Here is a 21786-nt window from a genome sequence, read left to right as displayed (position 1 = left end):
CATTGATCATTGTTCATTCTTCATCGTTCATTCTTCATTGATCATTGTTCCTTGTTCATTGTTCATCGTTCATTCCTTAATGATCATTGATCCTTGTTCATTTTTCATCGTTCATTCTTCATTGTTCATTCTTTATTGATCATTGATCCTTGTTCATTCTTCATCGTTCATTCTTCATTGATCATTGATCCTTGTTCATTCTTCATCGTTCATTCTTCATTTATCATTGATCCTTGTTCATTCTTCATCATTCATTCTTCATTGATCATTGATCTTTGTTCATTCTTCATCGTTAATTCTTCATTGATCATTGATCCTTGTCCATTCTTCATCGTTCATTGTTCATTTATCATTGATTCTTGTTCATTCTTCATCGTTCATTGTTCATTTATCATTGATCGTTGTTCATTCTTCATCGTTCATTCTTTATTGATCATTGATCCTTGTTCATTCTTCATCGTTCATTCTTCATTGATCATTGATCCTTGTTCATTCTTCATCGTTCATTCTTCATTTATCATTGATCCTTGTTCATTCTTCATCATTCATTCTTCATTGATCATTTATCTTTGTTCATTCTTCATCGTTAATTCTATATTGATCATTGATCCTTGTCCATTCTTCATTGTTCATTGTTCATTTATCATTGATTCTTGTTCATTCTTCATCGTTCATTGTTCATTTATCATTGATCGTTGTTCATTCTTCATCGTTCATTCTTTATTGATCATTGATCCTTGTTCATTCTTCATCGTTCATTCTTCATTGATCATTGATCCTTGATCATTCTTCATCGTTCATTCTTCATTGATCATTGATCCTTGTTCATTGTTCATTGTTCATTCCTCAATGATCATTGATCCTTGTTCATTCTTCATTGATCATTGATCCTATTTTATTCTTCATCATTCATTCTTTAATGATCATTGATCCTAGTTCATTCTTCATCGTTCATTGATCCTTGTTCATTCTTCATCGTTCATTCTTCATTGATCATTGATCCTTGTTCATTCTTCATTGTTCATTCTTCATTGATCATTGATCCTTGTTCATTCTTCATCGTTCATTCTTCATTTATCATTGATCCTTGTTCATTCTTCATGGTTCATTCTTCATTGATCATTGATCCTTGTTCATTCTTCATCGTTCATTCTTCATTGATCATTGATCCTTGTTTATTCTTCATCGTTCATTCTTCATTGATCATTAATCCTTGTTCATTCTTCATCGTTCATTCTACATTTATCATTGATCCTTTTTCATTCTTCATCGTTCATTCTTCATTGATCATTGATCCTTGTTCATTCTTCATCGTTCATTCTTCATTTATCATTGATCCTTGTTCATTCTTCATTGATCATTGATCCTTGTTCATTCTGCATCGTTCATTCTTCATTGATCATTGATCCTTGTTCATTCTTCATCGTTCATTCTTCATTGATCATTGTTCCTTGTTCATTGTTCATCGTTCATTCCTCAATGATCATTGATCCTTGTTCATTCTTCATCGTTCATTCTTTATTTATCATTGATCCTTGTTTATTCTTCATCGTTCATTCTTCATTGATCATTATTCCTTGTTCATTCTTCATCGTTCATTCTTCGTTGATCATTGATCCTATTTTATTCTTCATCATTCATTCTTTAATGATCATTGATCCTAGTTCATTCTTCATCGTTCATTCTTCATCGTTCATTGATCCTTGTTCATTCTTCATCGTTCATTCTTTAATGATCATTGATCCTAGTTCATTCTTTATTGATCATTGATCCTTGTTCATTCTTCATCGTTCATTCTTCATTGATCATTGATCCTTGTTCATTCTTCATCGTTCATTCTTCATTTATCATTGATCCTTGTTCATTCTTCATCGTTCATTCTTCTTTAATCATTGATCCTTGTTCATTCTTTATCGTTCATTCTTCATTGATCATTGATCCTTGTTCATTCTTCATCGTTCATTCTTCATTGATCATTGTTCCTTGTTCATTGTTCATCGTTCATTCCTCAATGATCATTGATCCTTGTTCATTTTTCATCGTTCATTCTTCATCGTTCATTCTTTATTGATCATTGATCCTTGTTCATTCTTCATCGTTCATTCTTCATTGATCATTGATCCTTGTTCATTCTTCATCGTTCATTCTTAATTGATCATTGATAGTTGTTTATTCTTCATCGTTCATTCTTCATTGATCATTGATTCTTGTTCAATCTTCATCGTTCATTCTACATTTATCATTGATCCTTTTTCATTCTTCATCGTTCATTCTTCATTGATCATTGATCCTTGTTCATTCTTCATCGTTCATTCTTCATTTATCATTGATCCTTGTTCATTCTTCATCGTTCATTCTTCATTGATCATTGATCCTTGTTCATTCTTCATTGTTCATTGTTCATTGATCATTGATCCTTGTTCATTCTTCATCGTTTATTCTTCATCGTTCATTGATCCTTGTTCATTCTTCATCGTTCATTCTTCATTGATCATTGATCCTTGATCATTCTTCATCGTTCATTCTTCATTGATCATTGATCCTTGTTCATTGTTCATTGTTCATTCCTCAATGATCATTGATCCTTGTTCATTCTTCATTGATCATTGATCCTATTTTATTCTTCATCATTCATTCTTTAATGATCATTGATCCTAGTTCATTCTTCATCGTTCATTGATCCTTGTTCATTCTTCATCGTTCATTCTTCATTGATCATTGATCCTTGTTCATTCTTCATTGTTCATTCTTCATTGATCATTGATCCTTGTTCATTCTTCATCGTTCATTCTTCATTTATCATTGATCCTTGTTCATTCTTCATGGTTCATTCTTCATTGATCATTGATCCTTGTTCATTCTTCATCGTTCATTCTTCATTGATCATTGATCCTTGTTTATTCTTCATCGTTCATTCTTCATTGATCATTAATCCTTGTTCATTCTTCATCGTTCATTCTACATTTATCATTGATCCTTTTTCATTCTTCATCGTTCATTCTTCATTGATCATTGATCCTTGTTCATTCTTCATCGTTCATTCTTGATTTATCATTGATCCTTGTTCATTCTTCATTGATCATTGATCCTTGTTCATTCTGCATCGTTCATTCTTCATTGATCATTGATCCTTGTTCATTCTTCATCGTTCATTCTTCATTGATCATTGTTCCTTGTTCATTGTTCATCGTTCATTCCTCAATGATCATTGATCCTTGTTCATTCTTCATCGTTCATTCTTTATTTATCATTGATCCTTGTTTATTCTTCATCGTTCATTCTTCATTGATCATTATTCCTTGTTCATTCTTCATCGTTCATTCTTCGTTGATCATTGATCCTATTTTATTCTTCATCATTCATTCTTTAATGATCATTGATCCTAGTTCATTCTTCATCGTTCATTCTTCATCGTTCATTGATCCTTGTTCATTCTTCATCGTTCATTCTTTAATGATCATTGATCCTAGTTCATTCTTTATTGATCATTGATCCTTGTTCATTCTTCATCGTTCATTCTTCATTGATCATTGATCCTTGTTCATTCTTCATCGTTCATTCTTCATTTATCATTGATCCTTGTTCATTCTTCATGGTTCATTCTTCATTGATCATTGATCCTTGTTCATTCTTCATCGTTCATTCTTCATTGATCATTGATCCTTGTTTATTCTTCATCGTTCATTCTTCATTGATCATTAATCCTTGTTCATTCTTCATCGTTCATTCTACATTTATCATTGATCCTTTTTCATTCTTCATCGTTCATTCTTCATTGATCATTGATCCTTGTTCATTCTTCATCGTTCATTCTTCATTTATCATTGATCCTTGTTCATTCTTCATTGATCATTGATCCTTGTTCATTCTGCATCGTTCATTCTTCATTGATCATTGATCCTTGTTCATTCTTCATCGTTCATTCTTCATTGATCATTGTTCCTTGTTCATTGTTCATCGTTCATTCCTCAATGATCATTGATCCTTGTTCATTCTTCATCGTTCATTCTTTTTTTATCATTGATCCTTGTTTATTCTTCATCGTTCATTCTTCATTGATCATTATTCCTTGTTCATTCTTCATCGTTCATTCTTCGTTGATCATTGATCCTATTTTATTCTTCATCATTCATTCTTTAATGATCATTGATCCTAGTTCATTCTTCATCGTTCATTCTTCATCGTTCATTGATCCTTGTTCATTCTTCATCGTTCATTCTTTAATGATCATTGATCCTAGTTCATTCTTTATTGATCATTGATCCTTGTTCATTCTTCATCGTTCATTCTTCATTGATCATTGATCCTTGTTCATTCTTCATCGTTCATTCTTCATTTATCATTGATCCTTGTTCATTCTTCATCGTTCATTCTTCTTTAATCATTGATCCTTGTTCATTCTTTATCGTTCATTCTTCATTGATCATTGATCCTTGTTCATTCTTCATCGTTCATTCTTCATTGATCATTGTTCCTTGTTCATTGTTCATCGTTCATTCCTCAATGATCATTGATCCTTGTTCATTTTTCATCGTTCATTCTTCATCGTTCATTCTTTATTGATCATTGATCCTTGTTCATTCTTCATCGTTCATTCTTCATTGATCATTGATCCTTGTTCATTCTTCATCGTTCATTCTTAATTGATCATTGATAGTTGTTTATTCTTCATCGTTCATTCTTCATTGATCATTGATTCTTGTTCAATCTTCATCGTTCATTCTACATTTATCATTGATCCTTTTTCATTCTTCATCGTTCATTCTTCATTGATCATTGATCCTTGTTCATTCTTCATCGTTCATTCTTCATTTATCATTGATCCTTGTTCATTCTTCATCGTTCATTCTTCATTGATCATTGATCCTTGTTCATTCTTCATTGTTCATTGTTCATTGATCATTGATCCTTGTTCATTCTTCATCGTTTATTCTTCATCGTTCATTGATCCTTGTTCATTCTTCATCGTTCATTCTTCATTGATCATTGATCCTTGATCATTCTTCATCGTTCATTCTTCATTGATCATTGATCCTTGTTCATTGTTCATTGTTCATTCCTCAATGATCATTGATCCTTGTTCATTCTTCATTGATCATTGATCCTATTTTATTCTTCATCATTCATTCTTTAATGATCATTGATCCTAGTTCATTCTTCATCGTTCATTGATCCTTGTTCATTCTTCATCGTTCATTCTTCATTGATCATTGATCCTTGTTCATTCTTCATTGTTCATTCTTCATTGATCATTGATCCTTGTTCATTCTTCATCGTTCATTCTTCATTTATCATTGATCCTTGTTCATTCTTCATGGTTCATTCTTCATTGATCATTGATCCTTGTTCATTCTTCATCGTTCATTCTTCATTGATCATTGATCCTTGTTTATTCTTCATCGTTCATTCTTCATTGATCATTAATCCTTGTTCATTCTTCATCGTTCATTCTACATTTATCATTGATCCTTTTTCATTCTTCATCGTTCATTCTTCATTGATCATTGATCCTTGTTCATTCTTCATCGTTCATTCTTGATTTATCATTGATCCTTGTTCATTCTTCATTGATCATTGATCCTTGTTCATTCTGCATCGTTCATTCTTCATTGATCATTGATCCTTGTTCATTCTTCATCGTTCATTCTTCATTGATCATTGTTCCTTGTTCATTGTTCATCGTTCATTCCTCAATGATCATTGATCCTTGTTCATTCTTCATCGTTCATTCTTTATTTATCATTGATCCTTGTTTATTCTTCATCGTTCATTCTTCATTGATCATTATTCCTTGTTCATTCTTCATCGTTCATTCTTCGTTGATCATTGATCCTATTTTATTCTTCATCATTCATTCTTTAATGATCATTGATCCTAGTTCATTCTTCATCGTTCATTCTTCATCGTTCATTGATCCTTGTTCATTCTTCATCGTTCATTCTTTAATGATCATTGATCCTAGTTCATTCTTTATTGATCATTGATCCTTGTTCATTCTTCATCGTTCATTCTTCATTGATCATTGATCCTTGTTCATTCTTCATCGTTCATTCTTCATTTATCATTGATCCTTGTTCATTCTTCATCGTTCATTCTTCTTTAATCATTGATCCTTGTTCATTCTTTATCGTTCATTCTTCATTGATCATTGATCCTTGTTCATTCTTCATCGTTCATTCTTCATTGATCATTGTTCCTTGTTCATTGTTCATCGTTCATTCCTCAATGATCATTGATCCTTGTTCATTTTTCATCGTTCATTCTTCATCGTTCATTCTTTATTGATCATTGATCCTTGTTCATTCTTCATCGTTCATTCTTCATTGATCATTGATCCTTGTTCATTCTTCATCGTTCATTCTTAATTGATCATTGATAGTTGTTTATTCTTCATCGTTCATTCTTCATTGATCATTGATTCTTGTTCAATCTTCATCGTTCATTCTACATTTATCATTGATCCTTTTTCATTCTTCATCGTTCATTCTTCATTGATCATTGATCCTTGTTCATTCTTCATCGTTCATTCTTCATTTATCATTGATCCTTGTTCATTCTTCATCGTTCATTCTTCATTGATCATTGATCCTTGTTCATTCTTCATTGTTCATTGTTCATTGATCATTGATCCTTGTTCATTCTTCATCGTTTATTCTTCATCGTTCATTGATCCTTGTTCATTCTTCATCGTTCATTCTTCATTGATCATTGATCCTTGTTCATTCTTCATCGTTCATTCTTCATTTATCATTGATCCTTGTTCATTCTTCATTGATCATTGATCCTTGTTCATTCTTCATTGTTCATTGTTCATTGATCATTGATCCTTGTTCATTCTTCATCGTTTATTCTTCATCGTTCATTGATCCTTGTTCATTCTTCATCGTTCATTCTTCATTGATCATTGATCCTTGTTCATTCTTCATCGTTCATTCTTCATTTATCATTGATCCTTGTTCATTCTTCATTGATCATTGATCCTTGTTCATTCTTCATCGTTCATTCTTCATTGATCATTGATCCTTGTTCATTCTTCATCGTTCATTCTTCATTGATCATTGTTCCTTGTTCATTGTTCATCGTTCATTCCTCAATGATCATTGATCCTTGTTCATTCTTCATCGTTCATTCTTTATTTATCATTGATCCTTGTTTATTCTTCATCGTTCATTCTTCAATGATCATTATTCCTTGTTCATTCTTCATCGTTCATTCTTCATTGATCATTGATCCTTGTTCATTCTTCATCGTTCATTATTCATTGATCATTGATCCTTGTTCATTCTTTATTGATCATTGATCCTGGTTCATTCTTCATCGTTCATTCTTCATTAATCATTGATCCTATTTTATTCTTCATCGTTCATTTTTTAATATTCATTGATCCTAGTTCATTCTTCATCGTTCATTCTTCATCGTTCATTGATCCTTCTTCATTCTTCATCGTTCATTCTTTAATGATCATTGATCCTAGTTCATTCTCCATCGTTCATTCTTCGTTGATCATTGATCCTTGTTCATTCTTCATCGTTCATTCTTAATTGATCATTGATACTTGTTTATTCTTCATCGTTCATTCTTCATTGTTCATTGATCCTTGTTCATTCTTCATTGTTCATTCTACATTTATCATTGATCCTTTTTCATTCTTCATCGTTCATTCTTCATTGATCATTGATCCTTGTTCATTCTTCATCGTTCATTCTTCATTTATCATTGATCCTTGTTCATTCTTCATTGATCATTGATCCTTGTTCATTCTTCATCGTTCATTCTTCATTGATCATTGATCCTTGTTCATTCTTCATCGTTCATTCTTCATTGATCATTGTTCCTTGTTCATTGTTCATCGTTCATTCCTCAATGATCATTGATCCTTGTTCATTCTTCATCGTTCATTCTTTATTTATCATTGATCCTTGTTTATTCTTCATCGTTCATTCTTCATTGATCATTATTCCTTGTTCATTCTTCATCGTTCATTCTTCATTGATCATTGATCCTATTTTATTCTTCATCATTCATTCTTTAATGATCATTGATCCTAGTTCATTCTTCATCGTTCATTCTTCATCGTTCATTGATCCTTGTTCATTCTTCATCGTTCATTCTTTAATGATCATTGATCCTAGTTCATTCTTTATTGATCATTGATCCTTGTTCATTCTTCATCGTTCATTCTTCATTGATCATTGATCCTTGTTCATTCTTCATCATTCATTGTTCATTTATCATTGATCCTTGTTCATTCTTCATCGTTCATTCTTCTTTAATCATTGATCCTTGTTCATTCTTTATCGTTCATTCTTCATTGATCATTGATCCTTGTTCATTCTTCATCGTTTATTCTTCATTGATCATTGTTCCTTGTTCATTGTTCATCGTTCATTCCTCAATGATCATTGATCCTTGTTCATTTTTCATCGTTCATTCTTCATCATTCATTCTTTAATGATCATTGATCCTAGTTCATTCTTCATCGTTCATTCTTCATCGTTCATTGATCCTTGTTCATTCTTCATCGTTCATTCTTTAATGATCATTGATCCTAGTTCATTCTTTATTGATCATTGATCCTTGTTCATTCTTCATCGTTCATTCTTCATTGATCATTGATCCTTGTTCATTCTTCATCGTTTATTCTTCATTTATCATTGATCCTTGTTCATTCTTCATCGTTCATTCTTCTTTAATCATTGATCCTTGTTCATTCTTTCTCGTTCATTCTTCATTGATCATTGATCCTTGTTCATTCTTCATCGTTCATTCTTCATTGATCATTGATACTTGTTTATTCTTCATCGTTCATTCTTCATTGTTCATTGATCCTGGTTCATTCTTCATTGTTCATTCTACATTTATCATTGATCCTTTTTCATTCTTCATCGTTCATTCTTCATTGATCATTGATCCTTGTTCATTCTTCATCGTTCATTCTTCATTGATCATTGATCCTTGTTCATTCTTCATTGTTCATTCTTCATTGATCATTGATCCTTGTTCATTCTTCATCGTTCATTCTTCATTTATCATTGATCCTTGTTCATTCTTCATGGTTCATTCTTCATTGATCATTGATCCTTGTTCATTCTTCATCGTTCATTCTTCATTGATCATTGATCCTTGTTTATTCTTCATCGTTCATTCTTCATTGATCATTAATCCTTGTTCATTCTTCATCGTTCATTCTACATTTATCATTGATCCTTTTTCATTCTTCATCGTTCATTCTTCATTGATCATTGATCCTTGTTCATTCTTCATCGTTCATTCTTCATTTATCATTGATCCTTGTTCATTCTTCATGGTTCATTCTTCATTGATCATTGATCCTTGTTCATTCTGCATCGTTCATTCTTCATTGATCATTGATCCTTGTTCATTCTTCATCGTTCATTCTTCATTGATCATTGTTCCTTGTTCATTGTTCATCGTTCATTCCTCAATGATCATTGATCCTTGTTCATTCTTCATCGTTCATTCTTTATTTATCATTGATCCTTGTTTATTCTTCATCGTTCATTCTTCATTGATCATTATTCCTTGTTCATTCTTCATCGTCCATTCTTCATTGATCATTGATCCTATTTTATTCTTCATCATTCATTCTTTAATGATCATTGATCCTAGTTCCTTTTTCATCGTTCATTCTTCATCGTTCATTGATCCTTGTTCATTCTTCATCGTTCATTCTTTAATGATCATTGATCCTAGTTCATTCTTTATTGATCATTGATCCTTGTTCATTCTTCATCGTTCATTCTTCATTGATCATTGATCCTTGTTCATTCTTCATCGTTCATTCTTCATTTATCATTGATCGTTGTTCATTCTTCATCGTTCATTCTTCTTTAATAATTGATCCTTGTTCATTCTTTATCGTTCATTCTTCATTGATCATTGATCCTTGTTCATTCTTCATCGTTCATTCTTCATTGATCATTGTTCCTTGTTCATTGTTCATCGTTCATTCCTCAATGATCATTGATCCTTGTTCATTTTTCATCGTTCATTCTTCATCGTTCATTCTTTATTGATCATTGATCCTTGTTCATTCTTCATCGTTCATTCTTCATTGATCATTGATCCTTGTTCATTCTTCATCGTTCATTCTTAATTGATCATTGATACTTGTTTATTCTTCATCGTTCATTCTTCATTGATCATTGATCCTTGTTCATTCTTCATCGTTCATTCTTCATTGATCATTGATCCTATTTTATTCTTCATCATTCATTCTTTAATGATCATTGATCCTAGTTCATTCTTCATCGTTCATTCTTCATCGTTCATTGATCCTTGTTCATTCTTCATTGATCATTGATCCTTGTTTATTCTTCATTGTTCATTCTTCATTGATCATTGATCCTTGTTCATTCTTCATCGTTGATTCTTCATTGATCATTGTTCCTTGTTCATTGTTCATCGTTCATTCCTCAATGATCATTGATCCTTGTTCATTCTTCATCGTTCATTCTTTATTTATCTTTGATCCTTGTTTATTCTTCATCGTTCATTCTTCATTGATCATTATTCCTTGTTCATTCTTCATCGTTCATTCTTCATTGATCATTGATCCTATTTTATTCTTCATCATTCATTCTTTAATGATCATTGATCCTAGTTCATTCTTCATCGTTCATTCTTCATCGTTCATTCTTCATCGTTCATTCTTTAATGATCATTGATCCTAGTTCATTCTTTATTGATCATTGATCCTTGTTCATTCTTCATCGATCATTCTTCATTGATCATTGATCCTTGTTCATTCTTCATCGTTTATTCTTCATTTATCATTGATCCTTGTTCATTCTTCATCGTTCATTCTTCTTTAATCATTGATCCTTGTTCATTCTTTCTCGTTCATTCTTCATTGATCATTGATCATTGTTCATTCTTCATCGTTCATTCTTCATTGATCATTGTTCCTTGTTCATTGTTCATCGTTCATTCCTCAATGATCATTGATCCTTGTTCATTTTTCATCGTTTATTCTTCATCGTTCATTCTTTATTGATCATTGATCCTTGTTCATTCTTCATCGTTCATTCTTCATTGATCATTGATCCTTGTTCATTCTTCATCGTTCATTCTTCATTTATCATTGATCCTTGTTCATTCTTCATTGATCATTGATCTTTGTTCATTCTTCATCGTTAATTCTTCATTGATCATTGATCCTTGTCCATTCTTCATTGTTCATTGTTCATTTATCATTGATTCTTGTTCATTCTTCATCGTTCATTGTTCATTTATCATTGATCGTTGTTCATTCTTCATCGTTCATTCTTTATTGATCATTGATCCTTGTTCATTCTTCATCGTTCATTCTTCATTGATCATTGATCCTTGTTCATTCTTCATCGTTCATTCTTCATTTATCATTGATCCTTGTTCATTCTTCATCATTCATTCTTCATTGATCATTGATCTTTGTTCATTCTTCATCGTTAATTCTTCATTGATCATTGATCCTTGTCCATTCTTCATTGTTCATTGTTCATTTATCATTGATTCTTGTTCATTCTTCATCGTTCATTGTTCATTTATCATTGATCGTTGTTCATTCTTCATCGTTCATTCTTCATCGTTCATTGATCCTTGTTCATTCTTCATCGTTCATTCTTCATTGATCATTGATCCTTGTTCATTCTTCATCGTTCATTCTTCATTGATCATTGATCCTTGTTCATTGTTCATTGTTCATTCCTCAATGATCATTGATCCTTGTTCATTCTTCATTGTTCATTCTTCATTGATCATTGATCCTATTTTATTCTTCATCATTCATTCTTTAATGATCATTGATCCTTGTTTATTCTTCATCGTTCATTCTTCATTGATCATTGATCCTTGTTCATTCTTCATCGTTCATTCTTCATTGATCATTGATCCTTGTTCATTCTTCATCGTTCATTCTTCATTGATCATTGATCCTTGTTCATTCTTCATCGTTCATTCTTCATTTATCATTGATCCTTGTTCATTCTTCATGGTTCATTCTTCATTGATCATTGATCCTTGTTCAATCTTCATCGTTCATTCTTCATTGATCATTGATCCTTGTTTATTCTTCATCGTTCATTCTTCATTGATCATTAATCCTTGTTCATTCTTCATCGTTCATTCTTCATTGATCATTGATCCTTGTTCATTCTTCATCGTTCATTCTTCATTGATCATTGTTCCTTGTTCATTGTTCATCGTTCATTCCTCAATGATCATTGATCCTTGTTCATTTTTCATCGTTCATTCTTTATTGATCATTGATCCTTGTTCATTCTTCATCGTTCATTCTTCATTGATCATTGATCCTTGTTCATTCTTCATCGTTCATTCTTCATTTATCATTGATCCTTGTTCATTCTTCATCATTCATTCTTCATTGATCATTGATCTTTGTTCATTCTTCATCGTTAATTCTTCATTGATCATTGATCCTTGTCCATTCTTCATTGTTCATTGTTCATTTATCATTGATTCTTGTTCATTCTTCATCGTTCATTGTTCATTTATCATTGATCGTTGTTCATTCTTCATCGTTCATTCTTTATTGATCATTGATCCTTGTTCATTCTTCATCGTTCATTCTTCATTGATCATTGATCCTTGTTCATTCTTCATCGTGCATTCTTCATTTATCATTGATCCTTGTTCATTCTTCATCATTCATTCTTCATTGATCATTGATCTTTGTTCATTCTTCATCGTTCATTCTTCATTGATCATTGATCCTTGTTCATTCTTCATGGTTCATTCTTCATTGATCATTAATCCTCGTTCATTCTTCATCGTTCATTCTACATTTATCATTGATCCTTTTTCATTCTTCATCGTTCATTCTTCATTGATCATTGATCCTTGTTCATTCTTCATCGTTTATTCTACATTTATCATTGATCCTTTTTCATTCTTCATCGTTCATTCTTCATTGATCATTGATCCTTGTTCATTCTTCATCGTTCATTCTTCATTTATCATTGATCCTTGTTCATTCTTCATTGATCATTGATCCTTGTTCATTCTGCATCGTTCATTCTTCATTGATCATTGATCCTTGTTCATTCTTCATCGTTCATTCTTCATTGATCATTGTTCCTTGTTCATTGTTCATCGTTCATTCCTCAATGATCATTGATCCTTGTTCATTCTTCATCGTTCATTCTTTATTTATCATTGATCCTTGTTTATTCTTCATCGTTCATTCTTCATTGATCATTATTCCTTGTTCATTCTTCATCGTTCATTCTTCATTGATCATTGATCCTATTTTATTCTTTATCATTCATTCTTTAATGATCATTGATCCTAGTTCATTCTTCATCGTTCATTCTTCATCGTTCATTGATCCTTGTTCATTCTTTATCGTTCATTCTTTAATGATCATTGATCCTAGTTCATTCTTTATTGATCATTGATCGTTGTTCATTCTTCATCGTTCATTCTTCATTGATCATTGATCCTTGTTCATTCTTCATCGTTCATTCTTCATTTATCATTGATCCTTGTTCATTCTTCATCGTTCATTCTTCTTTAATCATTGATCCTTGTTCATTCTTTATCGTTCATTCTTCATTGATCATTGATCCTTGTTCATTCTTCATCGTTCATTCTTCATTGATCATTGTTCCTTGTTCATTGTTCATCGTTCATTCCTCAATGATCATTGATCCTTGTTCATTTTTCATCGTTCATTCTTCATCGTTCATTCTTTATTGATCATTGATCCTTGTTCATTCTTCATCGTTCATTCTTCATTGATCATTGATCCTTGTTCATTCTTCATCGTTCATTCTTAATTGATCATTGATACTTGTTTATTCTTCATTGTTCATTCTTCATTGATCATTGATCCTTGTTCATTCTTCATCGTTCATTCTACATTTATCATTGATCCTTTTTCATTCTTCATAGTTCATTCTTCATTGATCATTGATCCTTGTTCATTCTTCATCGTTCATTCTTCATTTATCATTGATCCTTGTTAATTCTTCATTGATCATTGATCCTTGTTCATTCTTCATCGTTCATTCTTCATTGATCATTGATCCTTGTTCATTCTTCATCGTTCATTCTTCATTGATCATTGTTCCTTGTTCATTGTTCATCGTTCATTCCTCAATGATCATTGATCCTTGTTCATTCTTCATCGTTCATTCTTTATTTATCATTGATCCTTGTTTATTCTTCATCGTTCATTCTTCATTGATCGATATTCCTTGTTCATTCTTCATCGTTCATTCTTCATTGATCATTGATCCTATTTTATTCTTCATCATTCATTCTTTAATGATCATTGATCCTAGTTCATTCTTCATCGTTCATTCTTCATCGTTCATTGATCCTTGTTCATTCTTCATCGTTCATTCTTTAATGATCATTGATCCTAGTTCATTCTTTATTGATCATTGATCCTTGTTCATTCTTCATCGTTCATTGTTCATTGATCATTGATCCTTGTTCATTCTTCATCGTTTATTCTTCATTTATCATTGCTCCTTGTTCATTCTTCATCGTTCATTCTTCTTTAATCATTGATCCTTGTTCATTCTTTATCGTTCATTCTTCATTGATCATTGATCATTGTTCATTCTTCATCGTTCATTCTTCATTGATCATTGTTCCTTGTTCATTGTTCATCGTTCATTCCTCAATGATCATTGATCCTTGTTCATTTTTCATCGTTCATTCTTCATTGTTCATTCTTTATTGATCATTGATCCTTGTTCATTCTTCATCGTTCATTCTTCATTGATCATTGATCCTTGTTCATTCTTCATCGTTCATTCTTCATTTATCATTGATCCTTGTTCATTCTTCATCATTCATTCTTCATTGATCATTGATCTTTGTTCATTCTTCATCGTTAATTCTTCATTGATCATTGATCCTTGTCCATTCTTCATTGTTCATTGTTCATTTATCATTGATTCTTGTTCATTCTTCATCGTTCATTGTTCATTTATCATTGATCGTTGTTCATTCTTCATCGTTCATTCTTTATTGATCATTGATCCTTGTTCATTCTTCATCGTTCATTCTTCATTGATCATTGATCCTTGTTCATTCTTCATCGTTCATTCTTCATTGATCATTGATCCTTGTTCATTGTTCATTGTTCATTCCTCAATGATCATTGATCCTTGTTCATTCTTCATTGTTCATTCTTCATTGATCATTGATCCTATTTTATTCTTCATCATTCATTCTTTAATGATCATTGATCCTAGTTCATTCTTCGTCGTTCATTCTTCATCGTTCATTGATCCTTGTTCATTCTTCATCGTTCATTCTTCATTGATCATTGATCCTTGTTCATTCTTCATTGTTCATTCTTCATTGATCATTGATCCTTGTTCATTCTTCATCGTTCATTCTTCATTTATCATTGATCCTTGTTCATTCTTCATCGTTCATTCTTCATGGTTCATTCTTCATTGATCATTGATCCTTGTTCATTCTTCATCGTTCATTCTTCATTGATCATTGATCCTTTTTTATTCTTCATCGTTCATTCTTCATTGATCATTAATCCTTGTTCATTCTTCATCGTTCATTCTACATTTATCATTGATCCTTTTTCATTCTTCATCGTTCATTCTTCATTGATCATTGATCCTTGTTCATTCTTCATCGTTCATTCTTCATTTATCATTGATCCTTGTTCATTCTTCATTGATCATTGATCCTTGTTCATTCTGCATCGTTCATTCTTCATTGATCATTGATCCTTGTTCATTCTTCATCGTTCATTCTTCGTTGATCATTGTTCCTTGTTCATTGTTCATCGTTCATTCCTCAATGATCATTGATCCTTGTTCATTCTTCATCGTTCATTCTTTATTTATCATTGATCCTTGTTTATTCTTCATCGTTCATTCTTCATTGATCATTATTCCTTGTTCATTCTTCATCGTTCATTCTTCATTGATCATTGATCCTATTTTATTCTTTATCATTCATTCTTTAATGATCATTGATCCTAGTTCATTCTTCATCGTTCATTCTTCGTCGTTCATTGATCCTTGTTCATTCTTCATCGTTCATTCTTTAATGATCATTGATCCTAGTTCATTCTTTATTGATCATTGATCCTATTTTATTCTTCATCGTTCATTGTTCATTTAATATTGATCCTTGTTCATTCTTCATCGTTCGTTCTTCATTGATCATTGATCCTTGTTCATTCTTCATCGTTCATTATTCATTGATCATTGATCCTTGTTCATTCTTCATCGTTCATTCTTTATTGATCATTGATCCTTGTTCATTCTTCATCGTTCATTCTTCATTGATCATTGATCCTTGTTCATTCTTCATCGTTCATTCTTCATTTATCATTGATCCTTGTTCATTCTTCATCATTCATTCTTCATTGATCATTGATCTTTGTTCATTCTTCATCGTTAATTCTTCATTGATCATTGATCCTTGTCCATTCTTCATTGTTCATTGTTCATTTATCATTGATTCTTGTTCATTTATCATTGATCGTTGTTCATTCTTCATTGTTCATTCTTTATTGATCATTGATCCTTGTTCATTCTTCATCGTTCATTCTTCATTGATCATTGATCCTTGTTCATTCTTCATCGTTCATTCTTCATTGAGCATTGATCCTTGTTCATTGTTCATTGTTCATTCCTCAATGATCATTGATCCTTGTTCATGCTTCATTGTTCATTCTTCATTGATCATTGATCCTATTTTATTCTTCATCATTCATTCTTAAATGATCATTGATCCTAGTTCATTCTTCGTCGTTCATTCTTCATCGTTCATTGATCCTTGTTCATTCTTCATCGTTCATTCTTCATTGATCATTGATCCTTGTTCATTCTTCATTGTTCATTCTTTATTGATCATTGATCCTTGTTCATTCTTCATCGTTCATTCTTCATTGATCATTGATCCTTGTTCATTCTTCATCGTTCATTCTTCATTGAGCATTGATCCTTGTTCATTGTTCATTGTTCATTCCTCAATGATCATTGATCCTTGTTCATTCTTCATTGTTCATTCTTCATTGATCATTGATCCTATTTTATTCTTCATCATTCATTCTTAAATGATCATTGATCCTAGTTCATTCTTCGTCGTTCATTCTTCATCGTTCATTGATCCTTGTTCATTCTTCATCGTTCATTCTTCATTGATCATTGATCCTTGTTCATTCTTCATTGTTCATTCTTCATTGATCATTGATCCTTGTTCATTCTTCATCGTTCATTCTTCATTTATCATTGATCCTTGTTCATTCTTCATCGTTCATTCTTCATGGTTCATTCTTCATTGATCATTGATCCTTGTTCATTCTTCATCGTTCATTCTTAATTGATCATTGATCCTTGTTTATTCTTCATCGTTCATTCTTCATTGATCATTAATCCTTGTTCATTCTTCATCGTTCATACTACATTTATCATTGATCCTTTTTCATTCTTCATCGTTCGTTCTTCATTGATCATTGATCCTTGTTCATTCTTCATCGTTCATTCTTCATTTATCATTGATCCTTGTTCATTCTTCATTGATCATTGATCCTTGTTCATTCTGCATCGTTCATTCTTCATTGATCATTGATCCTTGTTCATTCTTCATCGTTCATTCTTCATTGATCATTGTTCCTTGTTCATTGTTCATCGTTCATTCCTCAATGATCATTGATCCTTGTTCTTTCTTCATCGTTCATTCTTTATTTATCATTGATCCTTGTTTATTATTCATCGTTCATTCTTCATTGATCATTATTCCTTGTTCATTCTTCATCGTTCATTCTTCATTGATCATTGATCCTTGTTCATTCTTCATCGTTCATTCTTCATTGACCATTGATTCGATTTCATTTTTCATCGTTTATTCTTCATTGATCATTGATCCTTGTTCATTGTTCATTGTTCATTCCTCAATGATCATTGATCCTTGTTCATTCTTCATCGTTCATTCTTCATTGATCATTGATCCTATTTTATTCTTCATCGTTCATTTTTTAATGATCATTGATCCTAGTTCATTCTTCATCGTTCATTCTTCATTGTTCATTGATCCTTGTTCATTCTTCATTGTTCATTCTACATTTATCATTGATCCTTTTTCATTCTTCATCGTTCATTCTTCATTGATCATTGATCCTTGTTCATTCTTCATCGTTCATTCTTCATTTATCATTGATCCTTGTTCATTCTTCATTGATCATTGATCCTTGTTCATTCTTCATCGTTCATTCTTCATTGATCATTGATCCTTGTTCATTCTTCATCGTTCATTCTTCATTGATCATTGTTCCTTGTTCATTGTTCATCGTTCATTCCTCAATGATCATTGATCCTTGTTCATTCTTCATCGTTCATTCTTTATTTATCATTGATCCTTGTTTATTCTTCATCGTTCATTCTTCATTGATCATTATTCCTTGTTCATTCTTCATGGTTCATTCTTCATTGATCATTGATCCTATTTTATTCTTCATCTTTCATTCTTTAATGATCATTGATCCTAGTTCATTCTTCATCGTTCATTGATCCTTGTTCATTCTTCATCGTTCATTCTTTAATGATCATTGATCCTAGTTCATTCTTTATTGATCATTGATCCTTGTTCGTTCTTCATCGTTCATTCTTCATTGATCATTGATCCTTGTTCATTCTTCATCGTTTATTCTTCATTTATCATTGATCCTTGTTCATTCTTCATCGTTCATTCTTCTTTAATCATTGATCCTTGTTCATTCTTTATCGTTCATTCTTCATTGATCATTGATCATTGTTCATTCTTCATAGTTCATTCTTCATTGATCATTGTTCCTTGTTCATTGTTCATCGTTCATTCCTCAATGATCATTGATCCTTGTTCATTTTTCATCGTTCATTCTTCATCGTTCATTCTTTATTGATCATTGATCCTTGTTCATTCTTCATCGTTCATTCTTCATTGATCATTGATCCTTGTTCATTCTTCATCGTTCATTCTTCATTTATCATTGATCCTTGTTCATTCTTCATCATTCATTCTTAATTGATCATTGATCTTTGTTCATTCTTCATCGTTAATTCTTCATTGATCATTGATCCTTGTCCATTCTTCATTGTTCATTGTTCATTTATCATTGATTCTTGTTCATTCTTCATTGTTCATTGTTCATTTATCATTGATCGTTGTTCATTCTTCATTGTTCATTCTTTATTGATCATTGATCCTTGTTCATTCTTCATCGTTCATTCTTCATTGATCATTGATCCTTGTTCATTCTTCATCGTTCATTCTTCATTGATCATTGATCCTTGTTCATTGTTCATTGTTCATTCCTCAATGATCATTGATCCTTGTTCATTCTTCATTGATCATTGATCCTATTTTATTCTTCATCATTCATTCTTTAATGATCATTGATCCTAGTTCATTCTTCGTCGTTCATTCTTCATCGTTCATTGATCCTTGTTCATTCTTCATTGTTCATTCTTCATTGATCATTGATCCTTGTTCATTCTTCATTGTTCATTCTTCATTGATCATTGATCCTTGTTCATTCTTCATCGTTCATTCTTCATTGATCATTGATCCTTGTTTATTCTTCATCGTTCATTCTTCATTGATCATTAATCCTTGTTCATTCTTCATCGTTCATTCTACATTTATCATTGATCCTTTTTCATTCTTCATCGTTCATTCTTCATTGATCATTGATCCTTGTTCATTCTTCATCGTTCATTCTTCATTTATCATTGATCCTTGTTCATTGTTCATCGATCATTGATCCTTGTTCATTCTGCATCGTTCATTCTTCATTGATCATTGATCCTTGTTCATTCTTCATCGTTCATTCTTCATTGATCATTGTTCCTTGTTCATTGTTCATCGTTCATTCCTCAATGATCATTGATCCTCGTTCTTTCTTCATCGTTCATTCTTTATTTATCATTGATCCTTGTTTATTATTCATCGTTCATTCTTCATTGATCATTATTCCTTGTTCATTCTTCATCGTTCATTCTTCATCGTTCATTGATCCTTGTTCATTCTTCATCGTTCATTCTTCATTGACCATTGATTCGATTTCATTTTTCAACGTTCATTCTTCATCGTTCATTGATCCTTGTTCATTCTTCATCGTTCATTCTTTAATGATCATTGATCCTAGTTCATTCTTTATTGATCATTGATCCTTGTTCATTTTTCATCGTTCATTCTTCATCGTTCATTCTTTATTGATCATTGATCCTTGTTCATTCTTCATCGTTCATTCTTCATTGATCATTGATCCTTGTTCATTCTTCATCGTTCATTCTTAATTGATCATTGATACTTGTTTATTCTTCATCGTTCATTCTTCATTGATCATTGATCCTTGTTCATTCTTCATCGTTCATTCTACATTTATCATTGATCCTTTTTCATTCTTCATCGTTCATTCTTCATTGATCATTGATCCTTGTTCATTCTTCATCGTTCATTCTTCATTGATCATTGATCCTTGTTCATTCTTCATCGTTCATTCTTCATTGATCATTGTTCCTTGTTCATTGTTCATCGTTCATTCCTCAATGATCATTGATCCTTGTTCATTCTTCGTCGTTCATTCTTTATTTATCATTGATCCTTGTTTATTCTTCATCGTTCATTCTTCATTGATCATTATTCCTTGTTCATTCTTCATCGTTCATTCTTCATTGATCATTGATCCTATTTTATTCTTCATCATTCATTCTTTAATGATCATTGATCCTAGTTCATTCTTCATCGTTCATTCTTCATCGTTCATTGATCCTTGTTCATTCTTCATCGTTCATTCTTTAATGATCATTTATCCTAGTTCATTCTTTATTGATCATTGATCCTTGTTCATTTTTCATCGTTCATTCTTCATCGTTCATTCTTTATTGATCATTGATCCTTGTTCATTCTTCATCGTTCATTCTTCATTGATCATTGATCCTTGTTCATTCTTCATCGTTCATTCTTAATTGATCATTGATACTTGTTTATTCTTCATCGTTCATTCTTCATTGATCATTGATCCTTGTTCATTCTTCATCGTTCTTTCTACATTTATCATTGATCCTTTTTCATTCTTCATCGTTCATTCTTCATTGATCATTGATCCTTGTTCATTCTTCATCGTTCATTCTTCATTTATCATTGATCCTTGTTCATTCTTCATTGATCATTGATCCTTGTTCATTCTTCATCGTTCATTCTTCATTGATCATTGATCCTTGTTCATTCTTCATCGTTCATTCTTCATTGATCATTGTTCCTTGTTCATTGTTCATCGTTCATTCCTCAATGATCATTGATCCTTGTTCATTCTTCATCGTTCATTCTTTATTTATCATTGATCCTTGTTTATTCTTCATCGTTCATTCTTCATTGATCATTATTCCTTGTTCATTCTTCATCGTTCATTCTTCATTGATCATTGATCCTTGTTCATTCTTCATCGTTTATTCTTCATTTATCATTGATCCTTGTTCATTCTTCATCGTTCATTCTTCTTTAATCATTGATCCTTGTTCATTCTTTATCGTTCATTCTTCATTGATCATTGATCATTGTTCATTCTTCATCGTTCATTCTTCATTGATCATTGTTCCTTGTTCATTGTTCATCGTTCATTCCTCAATGATCATTGATCCTTGTTCATTTTTCATCGTTCATTCTTCATCGTTCATTCTTTATTGATCATTGATCCTTGTTCATTCTTCATCGTTCATTCTTCATTGATCATTGATCCTTGTTCATTCTTCATCGTTCATTCTTCATTTATCATTGATCCTTGTTCATTCTTCA

Source organism: Amaranthus tricolor, chromosome 6, assembly GCF_026212465.1.
Source record: "Amaranthus tricolor cultivar Red isolate AtriRed21 chromosome 6, ASM2621246v1, whole genome shotgun sequence".
NCBI classification, from domain to species: domain Eukaryota; kingdom Viridiplantae; phylum Streptophyta; class Magnoliopsida; order Caryophyllales; family Amaranthaceae; genus Amaranthus; species Amaranthus tricolor.
This window is presented reverse-complemented; position numbering follows the sequence as displayed.